This window comes from Phascolarctos cinereus, unplaced genomic scaffold (genome assembly GCF_003287225.1).
Source record: "Phascolarctos cinereus isolate Bilbo 61053 unplaced genomic scaffold, phaCin_HiC Scaffold_2;HRSCAF=192, whole genome shotgun sequence".
Lineage (NCBI taxonomy): Eukaryota > Metazoa > Chordata > Mammalia > Diprotodontia > Phascolarctidae > Phascolarctos > Phascolarctos cinereus.
The window spans coordinates 320,749,166-320,772,421 of record NW_027555625.1 but is presented as its reverse complement, the minus strand read 5'-3'; the positions used below and the strand labels follow the sequence as shown (position 1 = coordinate 320,772,421).

The 23,256-nt window shown below is 39.4% G+C and overlaps 1 long non-coding RNA gene across 1 annotated transcript; it reads left to right on the top strand.

Annotated features, from left to right (window-relative positions):
* The first annotated feature begins 1,586 nt into the window (after positions 1 to 1,586).
* Positions 1,587 to 11,329, top strand: LOC110211336 (uncharacterized). Its single transcript, XR_002325363.2, has 3 exons — positions 1,587 to 1,667; positions 4,036 to 4,106; positions 9,887 to 11,329. It is a non-coding gene; the product is annotated as an uncharacterized LOC110211336 (long non-coding RNA).
* Positions 11,330 to 23,256: the final 11,927 nt, after the last annotated feature.

Below are 23,256 nucleotides of genomic sequence, written 5' to 3'. Positions count from 1 at the left end.
GGCTCATGATTACACCAGGAGTTACAGGCAGTATCACAATTAGAATCTGGGTCTCTCTGCTCAGTGTCTAGTGTTCTCCCTTCCTACCCTCACTATATCACTCTGCCTCATGAGAACCATAAATCCAGAGCTCAGAGAACATTCAACTGGAACAGAGTTTGTGTATATTTTTTCTGCAGAGAAATTGTACTTCATGTGCCTCATGAGCAATGGAGAATACAGTTCTTAACTTCTGTCTCCTGAGAATTCTGACAGCTCCCTCAGATGCTGTCAGATTCTCCTTTTTCCTGGACTCTCCTTTCTGTCCCTCTTTTGTTTCACCGTGAATCTTTACATCAACAACATTCCCTTTCTACCCTCCAGGGGATTGAGCTGTCTGGGGGGGATCAGTTTTATGAAAGGGAATAGGTCTGTTGGGGCTCTGATTCTGTCAAGGACTCCAGAACATTCGATACAATCATTCACAGAGAGCCAGGGTGCCATGTTCTGTTATGTTGGGGTAGCAGTGACTTATTTCTTCCCTCTTGTGAGAAATGTGGATCAGTTGAAGAAACTGGGGATGGTTGGCCTGGAGAATAGAAGTTGGAGGTGGGGAGAGGATATGATAGCTGTCTTCATTTTTTGAAAGAGTATCATGGGAAAGATGGATTAGCTTTGCTCTGCTTGGCTCAGTGGGCAGAATGAAGAGCAATGGGGTGGAAGGCAGATTTTGTTAATAGTAATGGAAAAACTTTCTGATGATTAGATGTAGGCTATGTGGGCCCATGTAAGATATGTCTGTCCACATTGCTTGTTTAAATAGAGAGATATGTGTATAAAGTGAAGCATGAATAAGTATCTTAGGAATTTGGCCTACCTCTCTCCAATAGAGACTGAGATTTTCTTTTTGACAGAATCAAGAGAAGGATCATGGCTGAATATGTGCTCCTTCCTCCACCTATCTCTAACAGGGCATTGAACTAGATTTATTTTTGTCTGTGTCTACAGATATTGCTGGTTTAGGGATATGATTTTTTGAAGTTCAAAAAAATTATTCTTAAGGGGGAAAGGCCTTATGCTGACTAGTTTAACTCCTTTCCACCAAATTCTTGTTATACAAAAGACCATGACAAATAGCGGACAGTAAGGAAATTCATTTATCCAAGCAAAAAAGCAAACTGAAATCAGAGAAGTTCTGTGGATTAGAATATATCAGAAAATGTACAAGAGTGAATGAAATCTTTAGCTAAGAGTGAGATGAGATTGCAGCTCAGATTAAGAGAAAAGACTGGATCTCATCAAGGGGAAGTTCTCTGAAGTCTCTGGGGAAGCAACTGGGAAATCAGAGAAATGTTGAAGATATAGTTTCCGTTACATGTCTGCAGCTTCTCACTATGTCTTTCTCCCAAAGAGTCTCTGGAAACTGCCATCCACTCCAAGTCTTACACAGTTACACAGTATCTCCTCACTATTCTCTCTACCAGTTAGGCATTATTTCTGCTCCTTTCCTACTCCACTTTGGTGGGAGCTGGGTAGTTACATAGAATTGTCCTGAAGTAGAATTGCCTGCCTTGATTAGTAATTTTCCATCCCTGTAGGTATTCAAGTGAGGGCTGGAATCTACTTGCTTTGCTGAAGATGGTTGTAAAGGAGTTCCTGCTCATCTACAGGAAGACCCAGATGACTTTGTAGGTCCCTTCTAACTCGGAGTCTCTACATTAATACCATAACTGAATACTAGTTACTTGTATACATCTTTTCAGAAAGTTCTTTGTAGATTGTAAAGTCCTTAGATAAATGGAAGACATTATTATCTCATCTACTAATCTATAAGCTCCATGAGGTTAGAGTCCCATATTATTTATTAATCTCTCTGTCTTCCATAGCTGTGAATGCAAGGCCTGCTTAGAATTAGTACTTAATTAGGACAAGTTGAATTCATTCCTGGAAATTCTGAGGGAATCACTCTGTTTATCCACATTACAGAGCTTAAGGAGGTACATGATTTATGAATGAGACTTCAAGGAAGGCTTCCAGATTTCTAATTTAGCACTAAGATCCCATCTGTTTAGTGTCAGACTTACAAGACCTGCATGTAATCCTCGTTGGACTAGGTAGGGATGAAGAGGATGCAGGCAAAGACCCTTATGCTACCAATTCAATTCAACATTTATCTAGTTCCTTCTACATGCCATATGTATTCTGTCATAATGGGTTCCAGAAGAATAGATTCAAGGGAGCAGGGAACTAACTCTGTGGCTTTGGTATACAGTATAATGTAGTGGGAATAGTGTTGGATTTACAGTTAGGTAAATACCTGGGTTCAAATACCTGTTCTGCTACCATATGACTTTGACCAAAATGACTCTAGGTCTCGGTCTCCTCATCTGTAAAATTAAGAGGCTGGACTTGATGATAGCCTCCAAGGTTCCTTCCACCTCTATATCTATGATCCTCTGTAACCCATTAAGTCCATCTACCCAGACAGCTGGATCTGTTGAATGCAGGCTTTCTTTCATTCTCCACTAGTCCCTAAGGGGAGCTAAAGCCTGTCAGGGTTGGGAGGCAGAAGAACCCAGAAGGGTGAGTCCTGCTAGTGTGAAAAGGAAAAGAAAAAGAACCAACTCAGAACAGTCTCCAAAAGCCCTTTGTTTTTACAGTGAGGAAAAAGAGAAGGGACTACTCCCTCATTTCCCTCATGCCTGCCTCCTCCTGTCCCCACCAAGTTGTGTTCCCCTCCCAGAAAGCTTAGAATTGTTTTTTTTTTTGGAGCAATCCCAAGACTATGTCAAAAATTTAATTAAAAAATGTACAGTCAGTTCCAGGCTGAAGCAAAACAGATTGAGGGTGAAGTGAATCCCTTGGCAAAAGGAGGGTGTTCCTGTCTTGGGGCAACTGCAACCTCTGAAGACTGATACAAGCCAAAGGCAGTAGATATCTCATTCTGTTTAGACAAGGAAAGTGAGGGAAGCCCACATTCAAAGAGGGAGGAGACCTGTGTACAGAAAGCCTGACTTCATCTTCTGAAGTCCTTCCTTCTCAGGTTACGTCTGTTTGCTCTGTATGTGTCTTGTGGCTGTCCAGTTTTTTATAAGTTGTCTCCCTCATTAGAACAGAAGATCCTTGAGGACTGAGGCTGTTTGTGTTTTTCTTTGCATTCCTAGCATGGTGCCTGGCACATAATAGGTGCTTAATAAAAGATTGTTTGGGCCCATTGGCCCATTGGTTTCTGATTCTGGAGCCCTGAAAAGAAAGGCCTCCAAAGGACTACCTTTGTATTTGAGAATTGAGAGCTTACAGAAAGCTTCCAGATCATTGAGTTCAACCTTTTTATTTTAGAGGAATAAAATAAAAGAGGAAACAGGACTAGAGAGATGAAAGGAATGGTCAATATCACACCAATTCTACCTTTTACAAAAGACCTTTCCTAATCACTTTCCCTCTTTCTTCTCAACTCCCCCACCCAGGGCCTTCCTTCTGAGATTCCCTTCTTCCTTCTTGATGTATCTTGTATGGTATATAGTGGTTTGCTTTAGAATATGGGCTCCTAGAAGTCAAGAACCATACTTTTTATTTTCTCCCTGGATAAAGGTTAGAGGTCCAGCAGCAGCTACAAAGCAGAATCCATATCTGAGATCTAAGGGCACCCTTCAGACTAGCATACAGGGATCACAGCACAGATAAGTGAGGAGCAGGAAAGAGCCATGCCACTTTCCACTCACTCACCTTTTCATCAGTATCAGAAATTATCACTCTAACTTCAATGTTCTTTCCACCCTTTCACAAATATCTAGGGAGCATCTCACCCAGTCTGAACAGTATCTGGTTCCCAGCCTCTTTACTCCATCTAATATTCTTCCTACCACTTCACAAATGTATAGGGAATATCTCACTGGAGCCTGAGTTCTGAGACTAGAGTTGGGAGATCCCTGACAGGCCCCATAATGAAGGCTAATTCCAGGCAGCTAGTCTTAAGGTAAGGGGAGGTGTGGCCAGAGTTGGATAAGTAATCTTATCAAAGAAAGCAAAGGTTAAAGACTCCTCTGTTTATTCCAGCTTATTAACCAAGATTTTACTGGGTATCATATTCAGCATGCCAACCAAGGATCCTATTCCCATATTTCCAGGTAAGCTATGCCAAGTGTGTCTCTTGCACCCCCCTGCTGCAGGTTAGAAAAAATCTGAGTCTATAAAGCTGTTTTTCTTTCTTGCTGTAGGTAAGTTATGGTGGGGGAACAGAGGAAAATTGTTAAGTAACTCTAGCCCCTACTTCCAAGAAGGCAAAACCACTGGAATGAAGCTGCCCATTCTCATGGTGCCTTCTACAGTTGACTGGCAGAGCCAACATGCTTGAACATTGTGCCAATCACTCTCATTGAGTGTCTATCCATGCTAAGTCTTGTAGAGTACCTGGCCTTTGCTTCCTAGTATGTCCTAATCTAAAGCTCCAAGTTGTCACACACCTGTCAGCCAGTTATTAAGTCTTTATTAAGCATGCCAGACACTGTGCTAAGCACTTGGGATACTAAGAAAGGCAAAAGGCTGTCCCTATTCTCAGGGAGCTCATAATCTATGAAGGAATCAACAAGCAAACACATATGTATGTATATAGGGTAAGTAGGAAATAGATTTAAGGCAACTAGATTTAAGAGGGATTGGAAAAAGGTTCATGTGGAAGGTGAAATTTCATCTAGGAATTGAAGGAAGTCAGGGAAAGGAGAAGGTAGAGATGAAGAGAGAGAGCATTCTAGGAATGGGGAGGGGGTAGCCATTAAAAATATCCAGAGCTTAGAGATGGAGTGTCTTGTTTGTGGAATAGCAAAGAAGCCAGCAGGATCACTAGATTGAAGAGTATGTGGTGCAGTATAAAATATAAGGTTAGAAAGGTGAGGGAAAGAGAGGGCTAGATTTAGAAGGCCTTTGAATGCCAAACAGAAGATTTTGTATTTGATCCTGGAAGTGATAAGGAACCACTAGAGTTTACTGAGTATGAGGTGGACATGGTCAAACTTGAGCTTCAAGAAAATCACCTTTGTGGCTGAATGGAGAATGGGCCAGAGTGGGGAGAGACTTGTGGTAGGCAGATCAACCAGCAGGCTATTGCAATAGTCCAGGTGTGGGGTGAAGAGGGCTTATACCAAGGTAGTGGCTGTATCAGAAGAGAGAAGGGGGTATATTTGAGAGAGATAACAAATGTGCAATTGATAAGCCTTAACAACAGATGGGGAGTGAGAGACAGTAATGAGTCAAAGATGATGTCTAACTTGGTGGACTGGGAGGATGGTGGTGCTCTGGACAGGGATAGTGAAGTTTGGAAAGGGGGAAGGATTTAGTGGGAAAGACAATGAGTTCAGTGGGACTTTGTAGGGAAAGTGAACAGAAGTGAGAGTTTGGCAGGACATGAAGGAATGCGGCAGTTACTGTAAGTCATTACCATTTAGCATGGTGTTTGGTACCTAGTAAGTTCTTAGTAAATTATTTTTTTTTAAAAAATTATTTATTTTTAGTTTTCCACATTCACTTCCACAAGATTTTGAGTTCCAAATTTTCTCCCTGTCTTATCATTCCCCCCACCATAAGATGGCATGCATTCTGAATATTCCTTCCCTTAATCTTCCCTCCCTTCTATCTTTCCTCCCTTTCTCTTATCCCCTTTCTCCTTTTATTTTCCTGTAGGGCAGGATAGATTTCTATACCCTATTTCCTGTATTTTCCCAGTTGCATGTGGAAACAATTTTTTTTAACAAGTATTTTTAAGACTTTGGATTCCAAATTTTCTCCCTTCCTCCCTCCTCACCCACCCTCACTGAAAAGGCAAGTAACTCAATACAGGTGATACATGTGTAATCATGCAAAACACTTCCATAGTAGTCATGTTGTGAAAAACTAAGTATATTTCCCTTCATCCTATCCTGCCCCCCCAATTTATTCTATTCTGTCTTTTGACCCTGTCGCTCTTTAGAAGTGTTTGCTTCTGATTACACCCTCCCCCAATCTCTTCTTCCCTCTATCATCCTTCTCCTCTCTTGTCCCCTTCTGCCTGCCATTTTCCTGTAGGGTAAGATAGATTTCCATACCCAATTGAGTGTGTGTGTTATTCCCTCCTTAAGCCAAATATTATGAGAATAAGATTCACTCATTCCCTCACACCTTCTCCCACTTCCCCACCACTGTAAAACCCTTTTCTTGTCTGTTTTATGTGAGATAATTTACCCCATTCTACCTCTCCCTTTTTCCTTCTGCCAGTATAATCCTTTCTCACCACTTAATTTTATTCTCTAGATACCACTCCTTCATTTTCAACTCACCCTGTGCCCTCTATCTATCTATCTATCTATCTATCTATCTATCTATCTATCTATCTATCTATTGATCTATCTATCTATTGATCTATCTATCTATATATCTGAATCTATATACATACACATATAATTTTTTCCCCAACTACCATAATACTGACAAAGGTCTCATGAGTTACAAATATCATCTTTCCATGCAGGAATGTAAACAGTTCAATCTTAATAAGTCTCTTATGATTTCTCTTTCCTGTTTACCTTTTCATGTTCCACTGGAGTCCTGTATTTGAAAGTCAAATTTTCTATTCAGCTCTGTTCTTTTCATCAAGAATGCTTGAAAGTCCTCTATTTCACTGAATGACCATTTTTTCCCCTGAAGGATTATACTCAGTTTTGCTGGGTAGGTGATTCTTGGTTGTAATCCTATCTCCTTTGCCCTCTGGAATATTATATTCCATGCCCTGCAGTCCCTTAATGTAGAAGCTGCTAAATCTTGTGTTATCCTGATTGTGTTTCCACAGTACTTGAATTGTTTCTTTCTGGTTGCTTGCAATATTTTCTCCTTGACCTGGGAACTCTGAATTTGGCTATAATATTTCTAGGAGTTTTCCTTTGGGGATATCTTTCAAGAGGTGATCGTTGGATTCTTTCAATTTCTATTTTGCCCTCTGGTTCTAAAATATCAGGGCAGTTTTCCTTGATAATTTCTTGAAAGATGATGTCTAGGCTCTTTTTTTGATCATGGCTTTCAGATAGTCCAATAATTTTTAAATTCTCTCTCCTGGATCTATTTTCCAGGTCAGTTGTTTTTCCAATGAGATATTTCACATTGTTTTTAATTTTTTCATTCTTTTGGATTTGTTTTACAGTGTCTTGATTTCTCATAAAGTCACTAGCTTCCAATTGCTCTATTCTAATTTTTAAGGAAGTATTTTCTTCAGTAAGCTTTTGGACTTCCTTTTCCATTTGGTCAATTTTGCTTTTTGGGGCATTCTTCTCCTCATTGGCTTTTTGGACCTCTTTTGCCATTTGGGTTAGGCTATTTGTTAAGGTGTTATTTTCCTCAGTATTTTTTTGGGTCTCCTTTAGCAAGCTGTTGACTTGTTTTTCATGATTTTCTTGCATCACTCTCATTTCTCTTCCCAGTTTTCCTCTACTTCTCTTACTTGCTTCTCAAAATCCCTTTTGAGCTCTTCCATGGCATGGGAATGATTCACATTTTTCTTGGAGGCTTTGGATGTAGTAGCTTTGACTTTGTTGTCTTCTTCTGGTGGTATATTTTGATATTCTTTGTCATCAAAGAAAGATTCTATGGTCTGACTTTTTTTGTGCCTTTGTTTGCTCATGATCCCAGTCAATTAGTTGAGTTACAAACTCTTTGTTAAGGTAGGGGTCTGCTTCAGTGTGGAGAATGTACTGTCCCAAGCTTCAGGGGCTTTGTGTAGCTGTTTTCAGAGACACTTCTAGGGACCTGTAAATTTTCACTTCTTCCAAGGTGGCATGATCAAGGGTGAGGTGTTTATTCCTTTCCTGGCCTGTGCTCTGGTCTATGAGTGACCACAAGTACTCTTTTTTGCCTTGGAACTGTGAGGAGGATTTTCTCTGCACCACCACTACAGGCTCCACGATGCCAGCACTCCTCCTCGCCCCAGGACCACCACCCAGAGCTATGACCCAGATCCAAGCATGGGCAAAGCAAGAGAATCCTGCACCAGCAGAGAGATCCCTGTAATCCCCCTCTGATCAGCCACCTGATTCCACCTCAGTCTGTGGGCTGGAAGCTTAGGAAGCAGCTGTCACCCCAGGGACATGTGTGGGAACTAGAGCTGAGACCGAGATTTTTTCTCTCTCACTGCAGTCACAGACTTTTCCCACTGACCTTCTAAGTTGTCTTTGGCATTTGTGGGTTGAGGAGTCAAGAAACCTCCACAGCTGCCTGTGATTCAGTCTTCTGAGGCCTGTTCCAGTTTTGCTGAGGCCTGGTTTGCCTGTGTGCCCATGCCAAACCGTGCTCTTCTCCCCACCCGATATGGTATACCTTTCTGATCAGTCATTCAGGCTGTTTTGGGCAGGAAATGTGTCCCACTCTGTCTTTTTTGTGGGTTCTGCTACTTTAGAATTTGTTGAGAGCCATTGTAAACAGGTATTTAGAGGAGTTTAGGGGAGAGCTCAAGGAAGTCACTGCTTTTACTCTGCCATCTTGGCTCTGCCAATAAATTCTTATTGACTAACTGACTGACTGATCAGCTCAAGCCCTGAAGCTTCAACAAGGTCAGTAGGAGTGGGTCGTAACTAGGTCCATATAGACAACAGGTCCAGAATTCCAGGAAGGTCAGATCAGGAAGTAAACATAAGGAACTTAGGCTAGGAAACTAAAGGGGAATAGTAAGGTAGCCAACTTGATCCTAAGCAAACAATTCAATTAAACATTCATTAAATATCTACAACGTTCAAGGCACCATCTTCAGTGTGGGGGATACAAAGACAAAAATGATATAGTTTCTGCCCTCAGTGAGCTTACATTCTTTTGCAGCCATTCAATATACACACTAGTGAGATTAAAGTAATTTGAGGAGGAGGAGAATGATAATATTTGGTGGGATTGAGATCAGACTTTATGGAAAGGGTGGTATCTGAGATGAACATTGAAGGACTATAAGGTCCTTTTCTGAGATTGCTATTGTGAGAGATAGAGCTGAGGAAGGAGTGATTTCAGGCATGGGGAATGGTCTGTGAGACATGTGAGACTGCACAGGTGAGAGCTGGAATATTAAGTTCAAGAGCTGCTAAGTAGTCTAGCTTGGCTGAATATAGACTATATGAAGCAGAGCAATATGAAATAAAGTTGTAAAGTTATCTGGAGTCATACTGTGAAGGTTTTAAAATGAAAATTTAGAAAGAAATTTGTATTTTTTCCTACAGCCAATAAGTATCTACTGAAAGTTTTTGTGTAGGGAGAGTGACATGATCATATTTATGTTTTAGGAATAGCTATTTGGAAGGTGTAGGGAGGATGAATTGAGAGGCTTACTAATCATAGCATCTCCAGTAAATAGAGCACATAGAGGGGGGTGGCCCTTAAGTTCAGCTGAGAACTACAGCTGAAGCACAATAGAAGGAAGAAAGAGGTAAAGTCCATACATTTCAAAAGAGAACTTTACTAACCACTATGCTCCCTTATAGATGGTAGAGATGGCTAAAAGAGGAATAACAGAGCTGTAGTCTTTCCTACAGATGAAAGGCTTACTAACCACATTATCCCTAGTGGATAATTGACAGTATGTTAGGTGACTCTCAAAATAACTGAATAGAATCTTATTCAGTTATTTTGTGTGGAATTCTATTCAGTTATTTTGAGGGTCATCTAGCATACTGTCATTATGTTAGAGGACTGATGTTAAAAATACCTTTAACTTTTCAGTAGAAAAGACGTGGACCATAGGAATTGAAAAAAGACCAAAATTTTCAGAAATGGTCTGTGAAGTAATTTGCTTTGCCTGATTATACTTATTTGGTATGGGGGAGGGTTGTATTGGTGGAGTGGGGATAGTAACAGTGGCAAGTGACAGTGATATAAAAACAAAATTACCATTACTAAAACATTTTCAAAGGAAAGATAAGATAACTGTAGCTGAAGAGCAAGTAGAAGAGACCTGATGTTAAGAGGGAGCAGCAAAGGTATCCAGAGGGAAGCAGCTGAGACACACGCCTGCCAAAGAGCACCACGAAATAGTGCCTGTCCAGGAGTAGATCCAGCACACAATAGAACAATGACATCAGGAAAAGACATCAGCAACTTTGCAGCACCAGAGGCATGAATAGCCCCTTTGCATATTTCTTCTGGCTGCTCCCTATGTATGGATGCTCTACATGTGATCCTATTCAAGTTAACTTTTCCCACTGAGTATGTGTATATTTGTGGGAGAATGAGCTCAAGGTTTATGGGGGGAAAGTTCTATTGTTGATATTATTACATTGCCATTTAATTAAATGCCTTTGTTGAGATCTAAATGTGTCGGTTGGCTGACTGGTAAAAATAAACACATCAAAATGGACCTCTGAGGCATGATTTAAGGAATATTCTGACTTACAAAGTCCACAGGACTGGAGATAGTTAAAGGAGGCACAGAGAAATGGAAACCAAGCCTCTACAGAATAAATCTGGGTGACTGGGATGAATCAGGATATTAGACACAAGGACCAGAAAAAGTGCTTGACACTGAATGCTATTAAATCAGGCACTTTCTATTGCCTTCCCCAAGCCTCAACATGTGGAAAAGCCTGAAACCCTAAGTGAAGGTAGATGGGTAAGGTCAGCTGGGGAGGGAGAGCAAGGCTTGACATAGTGTATTTCATCCCAGTAATAGGCAAGGAAACAGTAAACTGGAGAGCAAGGGACTGTTTCAACTTTTATCATTATATCATTATATCCCAAGAGCCTAGCACAACTGCAGAAGAGTTGGGTTTGTACCTATTTGGAAGGAGTTTCTTCATGAGGAGTTCTCAACATAGGTGGAATCACAGTGGGGTAGAATTAACAGAGTTAACAAAGACCTGAAGTTTTGGAGAAATAGTTCCTTTCCCCATGTTCTAGATAAGTGTGCTATGTCGCACTCAGTAACTCAATAGAGCAGAAGATGAAATGCATCTGAGACATAAGCATCATCTGGGAATACAAGTTCCTAACACCTTACTTTGTGGCACAGTGGAAAAACCACAGATTTTGGAGTTTCATAATCTAGTTTTGAGTTCAGGTTCTTCCACTTAGTAACCAGAACTTGTGCAAGTGACTTCAACCCTCTGATCCTCAGAGTCTTCCTTTATAAGTGGGAAACATTAAATTTGATGACTGTCCTCAGCTCTGACATTCTGTGCCTTTGCATCATTCCAAACTAATTCTAAAAAGACAAAAAAGGAGTAGAAATCCCCTGAGAGTGCTACCATTTTGGGATGATTTGAGGTGTTTACCTGCAGGGATAATGGCATGCTAGCAATTATGATATTGATACATATCAATGGAGCTGGGAATCTATTGCTGTGGGTTTTTTCTCCACAGGTACAGATTACAACCCTTCTATGCTTTCTCATCTTGTGTAAAACTTGTTTATAGCTTTCAATAAATAAACCTTCCTGTGTGTGCTGTCTCCTTCTTTTAGAAAGTGGGCTCTGTTAGCAGCAATGGTCATGTGTTTCTATTTGTATCCTTGGTGCTTAGCGTAATGTTTGGTACTTAATGAAAGCTAGAAAGTTTCTTTTTAAATAAAAATCAATCATTCATCCACTAATTTATTAATTCACTCATTCACTCATTCATTCATTCATTCATTCATTCATTCATTCATTCATTCATAAGTTCTCTGTAAAAGTTCTGTCCAAAATGCTGGCAATCTTCCTTTGGTTTCTTTAATATTTTTTTGACACCAGCACAGCACTGAGGCTGTCCATTTGTTATCTCTTCATTCTTCTGACATGACTCACCCGCTTCCTTTTCAGGTCATTTATGTCCTGGAAGACACCTTTTACACTCTTCCCCCAAGCAAATCTTCTTTGGTAATATAATAATTAGCCTAATTACACCCACCCTAGGTCCTCCCATTACCTCTGGGGTCATAGGCAATTTTGATTCTTTAGAGATCACAATGTTTCAGAATTTTCAGTACTATCTATAACAGAACCAGGAGAACATTGGTGGGAGAAAGACGAGCTTTTGTAGGGAGGATCATTGAAAATGCTATACAACTTCCTAAATGAGATTCAGATCATTTTTTTCCTATTTTTTTTTCTGGGCTTAGTTATTTTCCTCCTTCTGTGTCCGTCTAAAATGCTGTACTCATGGACTAGGTCAATAAGCTGCATCTCATTCCAGGCAAAATAACAATAATAACAACCCTCTCAAAGCTTAATGCATCATCCATATCTTGGAGGTCAAGTCAAGTCAAGTCAACAAACAGTTAATAATATATTCCAAGAATTGTGCTAAGTGCTGAGGATACAAAGAAAGGCAAACAGTCCTAGTCATCAAGATGCTCAATGGTCAAGCAAGGGAATGTCAACAGTCACTCTGTGTGTTTTGAGGCTGCTACAGTATATATATGAAAACCTGCAGAAACCCTGAAATGTCAGCCTGTTGGGCTTTGGTGATGTCATTGATTGATTGGGATAACACCTTATCCAGTGTGATGTAACTGCTTCTGTAAATCTAAGAAATGGATGGGACAGCAAAGAGTTACAGGTTGGCTCTTTTTAGAACTGTCATGGTGATCATGATGAGTACTAAAAGAAGTTGTGTTACTTTGGACCAAATCTGAAACACCAGTATTCCACTGGTTGGAAATGCTTTGATTTTGACAGCCCTAACCACATAATCAGGTAAATCATGAGTGTGCATGAAATGAATTGGAGATATAAGACTGCGACTGCTTTTGTTATGCACCAGCATTACAACCTACCACAACTGGAAATATTTGCGATTGAAGGTATGACCTTATAATGCTTCTTGTTGATAAGGAAGCTAGGTGGCATAATGGACAGAGTTCAAGGCCTGGAATAAGGAAGACCAGAGTTTAAATCCAACCTCAGACACTCATTAGCTGCATGACCCTTCACAAGTCACTTTATCTCCATATGCCTCAGTTTCTTTTTTTAAAATTAATTAATTTATTTTTAGTTTTCAACATTCACTTCCAAAAGCTTTTAAGTTCCAAATTTTCTCCCCATCTCGTCCCTTCCCCCACCACAAGATGGCATACATTCTGAATACGCCTTCTCCTAATCTGCCTTCCCTTCTATCTCTCTCCCCATTCTCTTATCCCCTTCCTCTTCAATTTTCCTGTAGGGAAGGATAGATTTCTATACCCCATTTCCTGCATATCTTATTTCCCAGTTGCATGTGAAAATAATTTTTTTTAACTTTTGTTTTTAAAACTTTGGGTTCCAAATTTTCTCCTTTCCTCCCTCCCCACCCACCCTCATTTGAGAAGGCAAGCAACTCAATACAGGTTATACATGTGTAGTCATGCAAAGCACTTCCATAGTAGTCATGTTGTGAAAAACTAAGTATATTTCCCTTCATCCTATCCCGCCCCCCAATTATTCTATTCTTTCTTTTGACCCTGTCCCTCCTCAGAAGTGCTTTCATCTGATTACACCCTCTCCCCCAATCTGTCCTCCCCTCTATTATCCTTTGGCTCTCTTGTCTCCTTCCCCCTGACATTTTCCTGTAGGGTAAGATAGATTTCCATACCCAATTGAGTGTGTATGCTCTTCCCTCCTTAAGCCAAATCCTATGAAAATAAGATTCACTCATTCCCTCTCACCTTCCCCCATTTCCTCTCCACTGTAAAAGCCTTTTCTTGTCTGTTTTATCTGAGATAATTTATCTCATTCTACTCTCCCTTTCTCCTTCTCTCTGTATAATCCTCTCTTGTCCCTTAATTTTATTCTCCAGATATCACCCCTTCACCTTCACCTCACCCTGTGCCATCTATCTATCTATCTATCTATCTATCTATCTATCTATCTATCTATCTGTCTGTCTGTCTGTTTGTCTTTCTGTCTATCTATCTATGTCCGTCTGTCTGTCTATCTATCTATCTATCTACATATACATATATTTTATTCCCTCCAACTACTCTAATACTGACAAAGGACTCATGAGTTACAAATATCATCTTTCCATGCAGGAATGTGAACAGTTCAACCTTAATAAGTCTCTTAAGATTTCTCTTTCCTGTTTACTTCTTTATGTTTCTCTTGAGTCTTGTATCTGAAAGTCAAATTTTCTATTCAGCTTTGGTCTTTTTCATCAAGAATGCTTGAAAGTCCTCTACTGCACTGAATGACCATTTTTTCCCCTGAAGGATTATGATCAGTTTTGCTGGGTAGGTGATTCTTGGTTGTAATCCTATCTCCTTTGCCCTCTGGAATATTATATTCCAAGCCCTGCAGTCCCTTAATGTAAAGCTACTAAATCTTGTGTTATCCTGAGTGTGTTTCCACAATACTTGAATTGCTTTTTTCTGGCTGTTTGCAATATTTTCTCCTTGACCTGGAAACTCTGGAATTTAGCTACAATATTCCTAGGAGTTTTCTTTTGGGGATCTCTTTCAGGAGGTGATCAGTGGATTCTTTCAATTTCTATGTTGCCTGCCTCAGTTTCTTAATCTGTAATACAGGGATAACAATAGCACCTAACTCCCAGAATTGTTGAGAGGATCAAAGAAGATCAAAACTGTACAAAATAGGTAGTAAGTGCTATATAAATGTTAGCTATTAAATTATTATTACATTCTGAATTCCAAGTTGTATAAAGATTTGAGAGAATCATGAGAACTAACTCCATTCTTTTTTTTTGGGGGGGCAATCAGGGTTATGTGACTTGACCAGGGTTATACAACTAGTAAGTGTTATGTGTCTGAGGTCAAATTTGAACTCAGGTCCTTCTGACTCCAAGGCTGGAGCTCTATCCACTGCACCACCTAGCTGCCCCAACTAACTCCATTCTTAAAACCACATTAGATAAAATAAGAGCAGAAATTGGGCAGTACTAGAATCTAAAGAGAGAAAAGCAAAAGAACCTGAAGGCATTGAACATCTACTCTTAATTCAAACTCTAGAAGTGCTACCTAATAATGAGGCAGATGACAAAATAAAGCTCACGTCTTAAATGATTTTAAAAAGGAGATGGCCTACTTAGAATGGAATTTGAAAATGACCTTATTTGAGTCTGATGACATGAATCCTACTATATCAATGGAGAATTATTTAAAAAGCTGGTATCTGCTATAATCATCACAAGTGAATGTATTCTCCCACAATATTTGATAGAGAATGTAAAAACATTCACCACTTGAACATAGGTCCTATGGCTTTTGACAGTATAAGATCATATGAAGAAGAGAAGGTATCTAGGAATACTCCTAAAAATAACCATAAAATACAACACCTGCAGAGAAGTTTTTTGAGAATACCAATGAAAGACAAGGGGGTAGAATATCAATATTATTGGATAGTCTTCTAGCTATGTAAGTTGTTCTTTATTTCTTTAAGGAACCTATTTTAATTGAATCTATATGAGATTATTTTTTATGCCTTGCTAGATTGATCCCCAGATACTTTATGCCCTTTGTAGTTATTTGGAATGGGATTTCCATTTCTATTATTGTCTCTTGGATTTGTTATTATTACACAGAAATTTTAATTATTTTTAGGGTTTATTTTATAGCCTGCACCTTTGTTGAAGCTATTTATTGATTCTCTAGGGTTTTCTAAGTAAATGATCATATCTTAGAAAATAGGGATAAGCGCAGCTAGGTGGCACAGTGTGTAGAGCTCTGGCCTTGGAGTCAGGAGGCCCTGAGTTCAAATCCATCCTCAGACACTTGATACTTACTAGTTGTGGGACCCTGGGCAAGTCACTTTACCCTGATTGCCTTATCAAAAAGCAAAAAAAAAATAGGGATAATTTTTCTCTTCTTTACCTATCTTTATGCCTTTAATTTCTTTTTATTCTCTTATTGCTATTGATAGCATTACTGGAGTGCTATTAAATAGTAGTGGGGATAGTGTGGGCAGTCTTCTTTTACTCTTGTGTTCATTGAGACAGTTTCTACTGTGCTCCCAATTGCATATGGTGCTTGTGTTTTGGTTTTCGATAGATTTTAAAAATGATATTAAGAAGGTCCCTCTGTGCCTATAGTAGCATTTTTTAGCATGAGTGTTGCACTTTGTCAACCTTTTCTGAATCTATTGAGCTAATTGTATAATTTCAGATTTTTAAAACATTACTATATTGATTGTTTTCCTAATGTTGAACCATCTTTGTATCCCTGGTATAAATCCAACTTCATAATAATGCGTGATTACTTGGACGAAACATTATAATTTGTTCAATATAATTTTATTTAAAATTTTTGAATCAATATTAATTAATGATATTGGCCTATAGTTTCCCTTTGTGTTTTATCCTTCCATGGTTTAGAGATTAGGACTACATTTGTCTCATAAAAAGAATCTGGTAGAGTGCTTTCTTCCTCAATTTTTGAGAATAATTTGTGTAGTATGAGTACTAATGGTTCTTTAATGTTTGATAGAATTCTCCTGTGGATCCATCAGGACCAGGAATTTTTCCCGCTTTGGTAGTGATCTTATCTTTCTGAACTGAAGGTATCACCTATTTATAATAAGTTACTCCTTCAAATACAGGGAAATTATATATTTATGTACTTTATATAAAGCATTCATAGCTTATAAAAGCTCAAGAAATCTATAAACACACACAAACCCCCCAATATATTGGCTTAAGAGCCAAAAGGGGTGTGCCCAAAAGTCCTAGGTGTGGAAAGAGCCCATTTTTATGGATTTATTGACCACTGAAGAAGACAGCCAAAAGTACCCAAACATTCTGCAGTCAAAGTATCATGGTACTGTAACTCAGTTCCACTTGTAGTTTCAGAATATACTACAAAGTAGTACATTAAAAAAATAAAGCAGAGACAAGTATAGTGAGAATTCTAGAGTATTTGACATCCACATGGGAAATGGTTCTCTATTTAAAATACATTGTGAACACAAAAATGTCAAGGACAATTGTTATCAAACATAATATCTACCAAGTTTAAGACATGTATGGTTATGCTTAGTCAGAAATCCATTATTATCATTCCCAAGTAGAACTGAGCAGTAGCTTTGTGTCAAAAGAGAGTATCATACCAAAAGCACTGTGTTAATCACTTAATGTACATAGATGACATCACACTATATGGTTTCATTAAAAAACACATTAAAACAACTATTTCCTTTCATGGAGACTTTTACTAATGACATCAAAATGTCAAACTCAGTAAATATAAAATTCCTAATGTTTTATCAAGTAAGAATAAAGATTAGGCTTTTAGTTTAAATGTAGAAATAAACTTGAACCAATAGATCAAGGTAATACAATTATGTTGGTCTTCTCTAGGAAGGACACTTTGAACTCAAGGAGAAAGCTAAAGCTGTGCATGTTAAAAGACTGACTGACTTCCTGAAGTCAAAGCTTAATGGGATGAACAAATTTGGAGGAATTAATACATAACCAGTACTAGACAACATACACCTGGCATGCTAAATTGAATGGCAACAGATTTAGATGGTATCTAAACAAAAATATATACAATATTAATGAAACACAGGGCTCATCATCCCAATAATACTTTTTCCTCAAAAAGGAGGAAGATTAATGGATCTTCTCAGAGTACGTGATAAGGTGGTAAAAAAAATACAGAAATACTTTCAGAACAGATATTATTTCTCAAAGCAAAGTAAAGGCTGAAAATATTTAGATTTAGTGACTGGATTTAGTAAAAATAAGTGAAAGTGACTTACCTCTTGGCAGAGCCTATGAAATAGGTAAGGTCCAGAGCAGAATCAAAAGTCCTTCTGTGACCAAAATGCACATGAACTCAATTAACAATATGTTAAAGATGAAGAATTGATTAAATGTCTGAGTCATGTAGGTGAGTTTATAGAAATGATATTTATGATAACTACCCAGGATCTGTTCATTCCCATCAGAAGTTATAATCAGGTTAGCCTTAAGAAATCTGGACTGAATGATCCATGCAGATTATGCACTGAAGTGATGGAAATCTGTATGTTGGAAAGCTTTTTATAATAGATCTTGATATCTACTAGATACCTAGAAAGACATGATCATGTGGTTATTCTTTATAAATGAGCACATCACAAATCTTTGTACTACAAATAGGAACCCTCAAATATCCCTGGGAACAAAATGAATAAACTGTACAGCAAAGGAATAGGAGCATCATTAAAGACAAAATGGGTATTGTAAATACCCAGATGCAACTTTGATCCATAAAAATGTAAGGACAACAATTTTAAGGGGGAATGGACATAGCGAATACTCCTAGTTTCCCAAACTATTTGGAATGAAAAGCCCTAAAAATATAGAGACCTAAGGGAAGGATTTCAAACAGTATGGGAACAGAACGAAGCATGTGTCATCCCCGTCATCGTGTCTGCTATTGGTTATCCCAAAGATGTCCTTTCAGTTAATCTGTGGAACATTAACTTATATCGCCGTACTCTTTTTCAGTTGTGAATGGCAGTAAGTTTATGCACTGGTACAGTGATTTACAGAGCATTAAATATTAAAGAATATCAGTAGGAGAATGACTTATCCACAGACAATTTTTATCAGAATCCCATCAGAAAAAATCAGAACAAATAATGGGTATAATAATAATGACATTTATGTTGCACTTTACAGTTTGCAAAGTGTTTGATATATAGTATGACATTTTGGTAGCAGACAGCCCTGTGAAACAGGTTCTTATAGTTATTTTTATTTCCATTAGTTGAGTGAACTGAGACCCAGAGAGATTAGGTGACTTGTCTATAGTCATGCAAGTAATAACTGTAAGAGGAATGATATAAAGAAAAGCTTTACTGACTGAAAATACAGCATTCTATTTACTCTATCACCCTGGCTTTCAAATGTACACTTTAAACATAATTCCATGCATAAATTTATTTATTCCATCTCACCAATGCTTCTGTCTACTCCATCTTTCTGATGTCCTGAAAGAGCAGAGAAACAGGACCAGGAATGTAATCTAATCACATAATCAGTGGTTCCTCACTGTTAGCTTGCCAAGGAGGGCTTTGGCCATAATAAGGGGTTCTACAGGGCTGGCTCTCTAGACAATAAGAAGATCTGGGTCATCGGCAGGCAACCAACTGCACTTTCTGACATGCCCTGTATGTTAAGCGACCCCAGAGAAGCAACTCTTTAAGCTATGCTAGGTGGTTTGGTGATCCTAAGTCTCCTTGCCTGACAGTGTTAATGATACAGTTTGAGAAGTTTTCCGGCTAAATGCCCCCCACTCCCAACCCAATACACACAAGCACACCTATACACCCTCCTACATTCTCCCTTTCGGTGCCAAACACAAATCACATAGCAGCTGATGGGAAGTGGCTGAGGTTGCTCTGAGAGACAGAGAAAGGGCCCCAGGGGAAGTTGAGGGAGCTGCTGCTCTTGCTTCAGGAAAGGCTGGAGCATGGTCTAAGAATAGCTGGAGGGGACTGGTTTTGAGACACCAAGCATAGTCCTGGGGGGTGGGAGGTGCTCATAATGTTGTGGCTTACTCCTGATTGTTTCACATCAGATCAATACTATTCAAGAAACATTTATCAAGCATTCACTATGTGCCAGCGTACTGTTCATCCTGCATCCAGAATGAGAGTAAGTTCCTCGGAGGTAGACAGTTCTTTGTAAGGTATGGAGTGCTTAGAGATGTGGACTTGGAAGAGTTGGAGTCCCAAGGACTTGGGTTCTAACTGTGGCCCCAACTCTGACTGACTGTGTAACTGTTTGAAAGTCTTTCTCCCTTGGTTTCCTTAAATATCTAAATGGGAATGGCCATCATTGTGTAATGAGGATTTGGCAAGTGTGCCAAGGTCAACAGTTTGCTCTGCTGATGTGCCCTCTCCATGTGGAGGACAGCACAACAGGGACCTTGCTTCTGGTGGAATCATGATGGGAGACTGCACATGTCCCAGATCTTTGTTCCAACTGCATCATCATACCTTCGATTCAATAAACTTTTGTTAAATGCCTTCTACAGCACTGGGTAACCAAAGACAAAAATGAAACAGTCCTTGCCCTCAAGAGGCCTCCATTCTACCATCATGCAATATATACCCCAGTCAGTCAATGAGCATTTTATTAAGCACTAACTTGTGCCATGCACTGTGCTAAATGCTGGGAATACAGAGAAAGGCAAAATGTGGCTCCTGCCTTGAAGAAATTTACATTCTAATGGAGACGACAACATGAAAAAAAAATTGCACATGCAATGTTTATTCTGTGTCCAGATAATCTACATAAATGCAAAATATAATAATAATAATAATAATAATAATAATAATAATAATAATAATAATAATAGTAAACATAGTGCTTTAAGGTTTCCAAAGCACTTTACAAATATCTCACTTTATCCTTACTAAATCCCTGGGAGGTAGGTGTTATTATTTTTACCATTTTAAAGATGAGGAAACTGAGGCAGGCAGAGGTTAAGTAACATGCTTAGGGTCACCTATCTAATAGATGTATGAGGCTGGATTTGAACTCTGGTCTTTCTGATTTAAGGCTCAGCAGCTGAGCTGCTGCTCCTAGCAGCCTCTGTATGGAAAATAAGTAATTTTGGATTGGGAGTGGGGAGAGCATTAACAGTTAAGGAAGAAGGAAAGATCTCTTGTAAGAGGCTTCACTCAGATCAAGCCTTTCAGAGAACCAAGGGTTCCGAGACTCTGGGAAAACAGCCAGTATAAACATATGGAGGCTAAAGATTGTCTTGTGTACCATCCCAAGAGCTTCAAGTAAGCTGGTTTGACTAGAATATAGACTGTGTGAGGGAAGGTGTGTGAAATACGTCCGGAAAGAGAGATGGAAGCCAAATGGTGAAGGGTTGTTGTGAAGAAAGCCTGCTATAAAACATGGGAGTTGTTATTATTATATGTGTCTATGCCCCTCAGGCACCTGCTGAGTAAAGACTTGTTGGATTTAGTTTATATAACGTTCTGTTTACCTTCTCCACTTTCTCCAGACAATCTAGTTAAAAAACAAGCCCAATGCTTGAGGTCCTTAACTGCCCCCAAGACAACCTCGGCTGTCTCATAATTTCTGTGGATATTGCTTCAATCTCTAAAAATCCCACGTAAAGTGGCCTTCAAGGTCTCCTTGTCTTTGCTGCCATATATATCCCTTTCACCCCTACCTCTGAGGTGCTATTGCTATAGATTTCACAGGACTGAGAGCTCTTCTCTCCCTCCCTCTGTTCCCTGAGTGATTTTGCATGCCCGTTTTTGGTTGGGGCCTCCCCTATGACACTTACATTCCTGAGATCATAGATTATAAAGGGAGAATAGATTTAGAGTTAGAATGGGCCTCAAATGGACCAACCTCCTAATTTTACCCATTAAAAAAATGAGGCTGAGAGAGGCTGTGACTTGCTCATAGGTAGGAGGTACATCTATGATCCTATGATTTGAAGGCTAAGAAGTAAGATTTGAACCCAGGTCTTCTTACTCCAAAATCAACCAACTGTACCATAAGGCCTCTCTAGACAGCTCCATGTGATTTGAAATAATGCACATAAAATGCTTTGTGCACCTTCAAGGACTACATTAAAGTGAATTGTTGTCATTATTATTATTAATGTTATTGTTATCATTGTCATAATCATCATCATCACTTTCATCATCATTCCAAAGACTTTTTGCTCTGCAATGCAGCTCAGTGATTCCTCTTTCTTCTGGTAAGGCCTGGGTGCATGGTTGCTGCTTCTGGGAAGGGGTGAAGGTGGTGGTGCTGGGGCAGAGGGTGCTTTGACAGCTTGGCTCTGGCCCTGACCTAGCCCTTTCTGTGTGGGCAGAGAGATTAAGAAGGAAGCCACAAAAATTAGCAGGAGTGGAAAGCAGGCTTAGGGCCTAACATTGCTCAGAGGTTATGGAGAAGCAATATGCTGGCAAAAGAGTTTTCTGGGTTCTCAGGTGTTGTTGCCCTGGGGCATAGGGAGGTGGCTAAGACAAGGAAACAGAAGAGGAGAGGGAGTGGTGATGTATGTGCTTCCCTCTGTGCAAAAATTCTGAAATACAAAACATTACAAAAGGACCGCTCAGCCTTCATGTCTTAGCTTTTGTTTGTACCTCACCAGGAACAAAGTACAAAATTTCTCCAAATAGCACATTTAAAATTTGACACTGGAAATCAATGTACATTTAAACACATTTAAACAGCTTAGCTTGTCCTGGGTAGTAAAATACAGATGTAACTCACTTTCCACACTAGGTGAGTTGAAATACTTGAAGACTTCAAAAACTATCTCATTCCTGTGGCTAGCATCTCCACTGCCACAGATTCTACCCCATTCATGCTTTCTCATCCTGCTTGAGATCCAAAATTACAGAAATAATGCATGATCAGGGAGTCCAAATTAAGGCAACAAGCATATATTAAGCACTTACTGTACACAAGGCACTTTACTGAATGCTGAGGATACAAATACAAGCAAAAAGAAAGACAGTTCCTGGCCTCAAGGAGCTTCCAATAGAATGGAGAAAACACATCAAAGGGAGTTAAAAACGGTGACCTGTGGGAGTGGTGGAGGAGCCTCTCAGGAGCATGGTGTTGAAGTCTGGAAAAGAAAGAATTCCTCAAAATTGCAGGAAGAAGTCTCCAATAGGAGAAGGGGACCGCAGGGGCAGACAGGGAAGACAGCTGAGACAGAGTGGGTGAAATCTGGAGATTGAAGGAGGAGAGCTACATGGACATTCAGGATCATTTAGCTCAACACCACCTGCCCTCCACCCCCGTTTTTTTTTTTTAATTGTTGTTACAGAACAAAAAACTGAAGCCCAGGGAGGGGCCACAACTTTTGTAAACTCGTGAAACAAATAGTACACGAAGAACCAAGATTCAAATTGGAGTCTTCAGAATCACAGGAGATGATAAACTTCTTGAAGACAAGGATTGTTTTAGTCTTTGTATTCTCAGCCTGGCACACTGCCCTGCACAAAGTTGGCACCTAATGTTTGTTGAACTGGAGTGTTTGCTGATCTGTGAAGTGCTTGGAACTCGTACCTATGGACTTGTGACTACTTGGGCCCAATGATGACAAGAGAGACAAAGAGGAAGTCATCGAGAGCAGGGATGAGTTTATCCTTTGTCTTTGTGCACGTAGCATAGTGTCTGGCACACGCCTGACAATAAAAGCCTGCTGATTGATTGATTGGCTTTCATTCAGACACCCAGAATCTATGGTCCAGAAATAGTGAGAGACAATAGGAGAACAAACCTTCTCCCTTATTACATAACGTTCTATGTTCTAGTTAGATATGTTTGTGTCTTATTCCTGTCCTAGGTGACAAGCTACAAGAGGGCAGGCACAGCGTCTACCTAAATTTTGTAGGC